Here is a 6,614-nt window from a genome sequence, read left to right as displayed (position 1 = left end):
CATAGTTGAATTGCTATGGAAGTACCATTCGTAGGTATTTGCTAGGAAACTATGCTATGGAATATGATTTCGTTTGCTTGTTTTGCTATGGAACAAAATGCTTAGCTAATTGTGACGACATTTATTGGGATGGTGTATGCTTGATTAATTTTGTTATACTATGGATGAATTATTATTATGATCGTTGGAGTTTGTAAGATATGGTTTGAATGAAATGTTTTTGAATTGGTAATATGTGGCATAAAATAACGGCTAAAAAATGTAAAAATGAATAGATATTGCTGGCAAGCAGACTCAAAGTTAAGCTTATGCTAGAAAAGGGCGCAGTTAAGCCAGTTGTGCTAATCAAGTTGTGTATAATTTATTGAAAACATAGTATTATAATGAATAATTAACAACGAATTCATCTAAAATTTATTTTTAATTACATTAACCGGGCATGTTAAAGTATATATAATCTATGTAAATTATTTTCCTTAATAACGAATTCATTACAAACTTATTTTTAATTACATTAACTATACTTCATCACAAATATAACATGGGTTTTACAAATACTTCATCCTACTCAAACAACATAGCAAGCAAAAATAACTAAAATTTCCTTTTAACAGAACCAAAATAAAATTATAGTAGTACTATACAACTTCATATACAATACATAAAGAAAAAAAAAGCCTTTTACGACGCGCAAAGCGTGTCGTAAAATGCTTAGACGACGCGCAAATGCGTGTCAAGGAAGGCCCTGTCATAACAAGAGACGACACGCTTTTGCTCGTCGTCTATAGATGACGCGAAATGCGTATCAAGGAAGCCCCTATCATAAAGGAAGACAACGCGCATTTGCGTGTCGTGACCTTACGACGCACGTTTATGACGCGCATTGCTTATCATTAAAGCCCCTGTCATAAATGAAGATGACACGCATTTGTGTGTCATAAACTTCAGCAACCATTTACGATATACATTTACGACGCGTCTTTATGATACTTATTTACGCGTAATGCAATAATATGGAAACAAATATATACCAAAACAATCAATTTCATGCATAATATCATGTCAAAATATTGTAATACATTCGTATAAAGGGGATCCGATTGTACATTGTTATTAAGAGGTTTTCCCGAACTATATGACCTAATACTACATTGCTATTAAGGGACACCTTCTTGTTTCAGATATCATGTCCACATCATAAGCTTTATTTCTCTTTTCTTTTTTAGCAATAGGCGCCATAACAGTTAATGTATCTCTATCTCCCCCTTCCTTTGTAGCTTGGTCAAGAGCATCATCTCCACCGTATAGAGTAATGAAATAAAAATAATGTAAGAGAGAAACATGTTGTCTAAATGATTCAAAACATGTGAATTTAACTATCCTTACAAAATATGTGAATTTAACTATCCTTATCAAGTCCTAACTTTTAACAAGTTTCCCTTATTCACTTTTCAAATATGTTTTTAGCATCATTTATCATATAGCACTTCATCCAAGATAACACTTAATGGGGAGAAAAGAACCAGGGTCTTAGTAATTAACTTTTTTCTTATTTACCAAATAATGTCAATAAGGCTTCTCAAAACACTAAATATACACACATAAGGAGATCCTGACATTTGCATATAATAATGAGATTGAACTTGAGAATTCTCCAATAACTATTATAAGAAACGCCAAGAATGGTTGGAAGACTATTGTAAAACATGATTTCAATCGATGAAATCCCATCTTCCACACCATACCTCTCTTTCTTTTTTCTTTGCTCAGTCACATCTGTTGGTATTTGCCAGCTACTCAACTGATCAACAAACCTGATAAAGATTAAACTTTTATAAGATACAGGATGTTATAAAAATAGAAAGTTAGTAAAACAAAGTTAAAAATAGAGCTCTATTTCGGTTTACCTTAGTTTTAGCCATCGTTTGTGGCTCAGCCTTTTCAACTTCAACTGATGACATAGAGGTTTCTTACCTCAGTTATATTCCCATCAATTCCTTCACCCGTTCCTTCAATCTCCCCACTGTTTTATAAACGAGCTATGGTTTCCACCTGTGTGAGTTCCCATCAATATCGTTTCCACCTTCATAAAAGACTTACAAGATGATCTTAGAAAGGTCATGAAGACTTACAAGATGAACTATAGGATGTGCATAAACACCTCCATGTGGATAGAAAGCAGCATATGGTGGCATCATATGCTGATTTTGTGATTTTGCAAGTACAAAAAAGTCAACAGAAAGGTCAACCTGATAAATCTGAATGAATGGAGATAATTGTTTGCATGTTATACCTATGGAGGTCCCCACATATAAGGGCGAGGGGCAGGACCAGATGCAACAATAGGATTGTAGTATGGTGGTAATGTTGAGAAGTGAGATTTGTGATCCCGAAGTATCCAAAATCTGTCGTGTTCCCTGCTTTGGTATCTGAAAGATAAAGTTGGTAAGTGAGATTTGTGATCCCGAAGTATCTTGGTGATAATGTATGACACAAGAAGAGATGGAAATTAAAAGCTTATTAACAAATGAACTTGATAGTGTTTTACCACTTGTATTTTACAACATTTGGTGATGTTCGCATGTGTTTTACCATCAATTTCTATGCATTTCCATGCACTTGATAGCTTGGCAGCTATAGCAGTCCAAAATCAAATACCGATCAAGGGCCGATATTTGAGATATAGGTTATCGTGGTGAGATATCAGTGGGATATCGGTATTTTTATATCTTGCATAATATATATATATATATATATATATATATATATATATATATATATATATATATATAAATGTAAGACATATATAATAGTAATATATCAAAAGTCAAAACTCAAAAGTGTCAATGTTTCAAGCATCATCATACGTAAGCCATTGAATTTTCCTCCAAGAAAATCAACCAAGGCTTCCAATTATTTTATAAAGATCTTCCACATCAACTCTAATATCATCATCTTCATCATCATCATCATCATCATCATCATCACCAATTAAGAATTTAGTATTTAACGTAACAAGATGATCAAACCAGTAGAAACTAGCAAGTTAACACTTTAGTATTTAATAATTAACACAACAATAGGATCAGTTAAGACTTAAAAACATGAGTCTATGATTTAAAACTAACAATTAAGTACTTAACATAACAACATGATCAGATAAGTTAAGATCATAAGACTTAAGACAATGATTTAACACTAACGGAAGTAAGTAAAATTTATTAACCGATATCCCTCCTAGAAATATCGGTTAAATATCGGTAAATATCACCGATTTTTGCGGTTCCGATATTTTGGACCGATATTTGACACTGATATTTTGAAAGGTATCGATAACTGATATCCCACCTGGAAATCAACTAGAAACCGCTGATATTAACTGCATAGCTTGATAGTGTTCACGAGTCTATTCATTTACCAAGCTTACAAATATTGAGCATATTATACTCCCATCTTAGCTTTTGGTGGGATTCTAATCCTATTTCTTCAAAAGATTTACACCAGTGTTTGTAATCATCCAAGCAATAATTGTATCAGCAAGCAAATCCAACTTTTTTGAATTATTTGCATGAAGAGTTGGAGAGTCTACACCTAGTGAATTACCTACTTCTTTAGCAACTGCTTCACATGGTGCAGTTAAATTTGCAAATAGCTCTCCACCCTTGTTTACAACATCCACCAATCCCAGTGAGACATCTGGCTAAGCCTGATCAATGTAAATAGGTTTACAAATTACAACACAAGATATATTATTAAGTCAATAAGTCAAACAGAAACAACAACAGCCAAACCTGTTGTAAAGGAAGTCCATGATCACCAGGGAGTGAACGAATTGACATATACAGCATTGAACAAATGGCAGACTCTGAGCTAAGCACCTAAGGTAGGGTGGATTAATCGTATCATCTTTGAATTTAATTAAAAGATTCCTTGAGATTCCATAGTATGATTTTATCTACACAACAAATTCATATTGTTTCAACTTTCAACAAAAGGATTTACATTTACATTTACATAATTAATAATAGATACCAGTCTTCAAGTTTTTTCTGGTTTTAGAGAGAAATTGTCTCTTCCATTAGCCAACTCCATGTACAAAGGAGGAAGTTGCTCAATCAATGGTATAACTTGTGTCCTAATTCGAGGGTTAAGGTTCTCCAAGTTTTTTAAAGTCATTTTAGCTTGTACAAATGGAATCACTCATTTTATATTTAAAAAAAATTGTTTCTTAATTGTCACCCCAAAACGGATAGTTGGTGATGATGCAATCTGTGAGAGGATTGGTCCAATGCTTTGAGCCATTGGTAAAAGAACATGTGAGAGCAATAGGATAGCCATGCTGGCATCCTGAAAGACCAATGATATTATGATATACTAAATGCAATAATTAAAGAGAAATGGATAATAACAAGTAAGTAAGTACCTTATTGTTGAAAGCCATATATACATTACCACACGTATGTATAGCATACCTGGAACCTGATCAATACTAACTTACGTGATTGTCAATTTGTCACTGGTTCAAGAAAAAGAAAAAGGGAAAAAGAAAAATAACCAATCAAAAGGTGGATGACGGATCCTAGAGAATGTCCAATTCCAAAAGATGAAAGATCCCTGACCTATATTATATGTATACGAACCTTAATTCAGGCAAAAGAAAATAGAAACAAACTTTATATACATAAAACATAAAAGAAAATGCTCACTGTTTCGTGTAGAGCCCTAAGACACCTGTTAAATTTAAACTGAACTTCGTCTACTATGAAGAAGTGGTCAAAGCCACTAGCATAAGGTGTTGTAATTACCAATGCACCCCTGGATAACAACAAGAAGAAGAAATGTTAAATAACTCTTTTATCATGAATGTTTAATGAGTATAATAATAAGAGCAGAAGCGTAACAGTTTGAAGTCGCTTTTTTCTGGTTACCTACTACCTCCCCTGATGCTTCTTACCCCTCCGGATACTGTTTGGTTATTAACAATAACCCATAATCAAATAGAATATAAAGATTAACTGAATCAAAACAGTTAAACAACATATGAGTTAGTAAACCCTAACCAAATTTCTAGAGAACAACGGAATCAATTAGTGGATTAGGCATAGTCTTATACTTTTGCACCAAGTAGAATCACAAAGTGAAATACGTTTTGCTGTAATTGCAAGAACAGATAGCATATATACCATCTTACAAAGTGAAAGCATAAAAACTTTTATCCTTTTGTCTAGTGAACAAGATAAAATACATTGGTCCAACAAAGAACCGATATGACATCAGATATATATAGTCTGTTACTATGACTTCGACAAATGTTTGAACCATGAATCGCTGATTTTCATTCCTCTCCAAGACCAGTCCCTACAATACCTAATAAACAAGGGATATCAACTATGAAGCACCAACATCCTTACAATATATTGAAACCCACATCGGGAGTTGGCGACTGAAGCTATTAATAGACAGTATTAACAGAGGGTGAGTCGGAAAATGGAAGTAGAGGTGGAAAGGGCACGTTTCATCGGCTATTCAAACCAAGTAGCTTTGGGGAAACACTCCACCACTGTAAAGAAGGAAACCCCACCGCTAGGTAGGTGTCGATATTACCTGATTTAGGGTGAGTAAGCAACAAAGAAGAAGAGGTGTTGATTAAAGGAGATGTAAGAGTGAAAAGCATCATTGGGAGAAACTCCACCGGCCACAAGGAAAACCCACAACCAAGTCTTCCGCCTCATTGTGATGTCAGGCTAACCGGAAGCAATCAATAAGGCAACTTTCATCAGCAAACGACGCCGTTTCATGAATCACATTATCACGTGAGGCTGATGTAGGGTTCAGAGGAGTTAAGCACGCAAGCATCCACTTACCGGTGATGCTGATTATCCATACTGGACTTGGAAAACGACATCAACAGAGGTGAAGGGAATGCATAAAGAAACCCCTGTGAGAGACAAAGCAAGAGTCGATTTGAAGCAACCAAAAAATGAAATTGAAAGGTATAGGCACTACACTCTTTTTTTGTTCGTGTCACCACACATCAACATAGAGAAATCGAGAACCCCTGCAGGTTCGATCTATTCAAAAGACTGGATCAAAGATTTGGTGATATTGCGATTTTGTTGTGGGAGAAAAGAGGATTTGTGATGATACTAGGGTTTTTTTGGGTATTACAGTGAGACAAATAGAGAGAGAGAGACAAAGAGAGAGAGAAAAAAAAGAATGATGAAATACGGTATAGGATAACAATGTGCCTTTCAAACTTTTGGGATTTTCGTTTCCCCCCAGCTGCAAAAGAAGAGAACGCGCCTTTCAATAAAAAAATATAAAACGACATTTCTAGACGACGCCCAGTTTAAATAAGTGCCCTCCGTGTTTTTTTTGTTGGACATTAATGTTAGAGCATGCACAAAAGTGTGTACTTTATCCTTCAAATTTTAGAAGAGATGACATTATTTTTAGGGCGCACGCTTTTGCGTATCGTAAATCACCATGTGTCATTGTTTGTGCATCATTATTTTTAAGGCACACATGAATCCTCAAATCACTACTTCGACCCGAAGCATCATGCTGCCTCCCAACTGCTTTCCAAACATAACTGCGACCTCTCTGGTGCCAAC

The 6,614-nt window shown here is 34.7% G+C and overlaps 1 pseudogene; it reads right to left on the bottom strand.

Moving 5' to 3' along the window:
• Positions 1 to 3,478: 3,478 nt before the first annotated feature.
• Positions 3,479 to 5,186, bottom strand: LOC145039361 (uncharacterized; annotated as a pseudogene).
• Between the last annotated feature and the right edge of the window lie 1,428 nt (positions 5,187 to 6,614).

The sequence above is a fragment of the Lactuca saligna genome, chromosome 4 (assembly GCF_052625555.1).
Source record: "Lactuca saligna cultivar CGN05327 chromosome 4, ASM5262555v1, whole genome shotgun sequence".
Taxonomy (NCBI): domain Eukaryota; kingdom Viridiplantae; phylum Streptophyta; class Magnoliopsida; order Asterales; family Asteraceae; genus Lactuca; species Lactuca saligna.
Note: the sequence above shows the minus strand (reverse complement) of the source record. Positions and strands in the feature narration are given on the sequence as shown.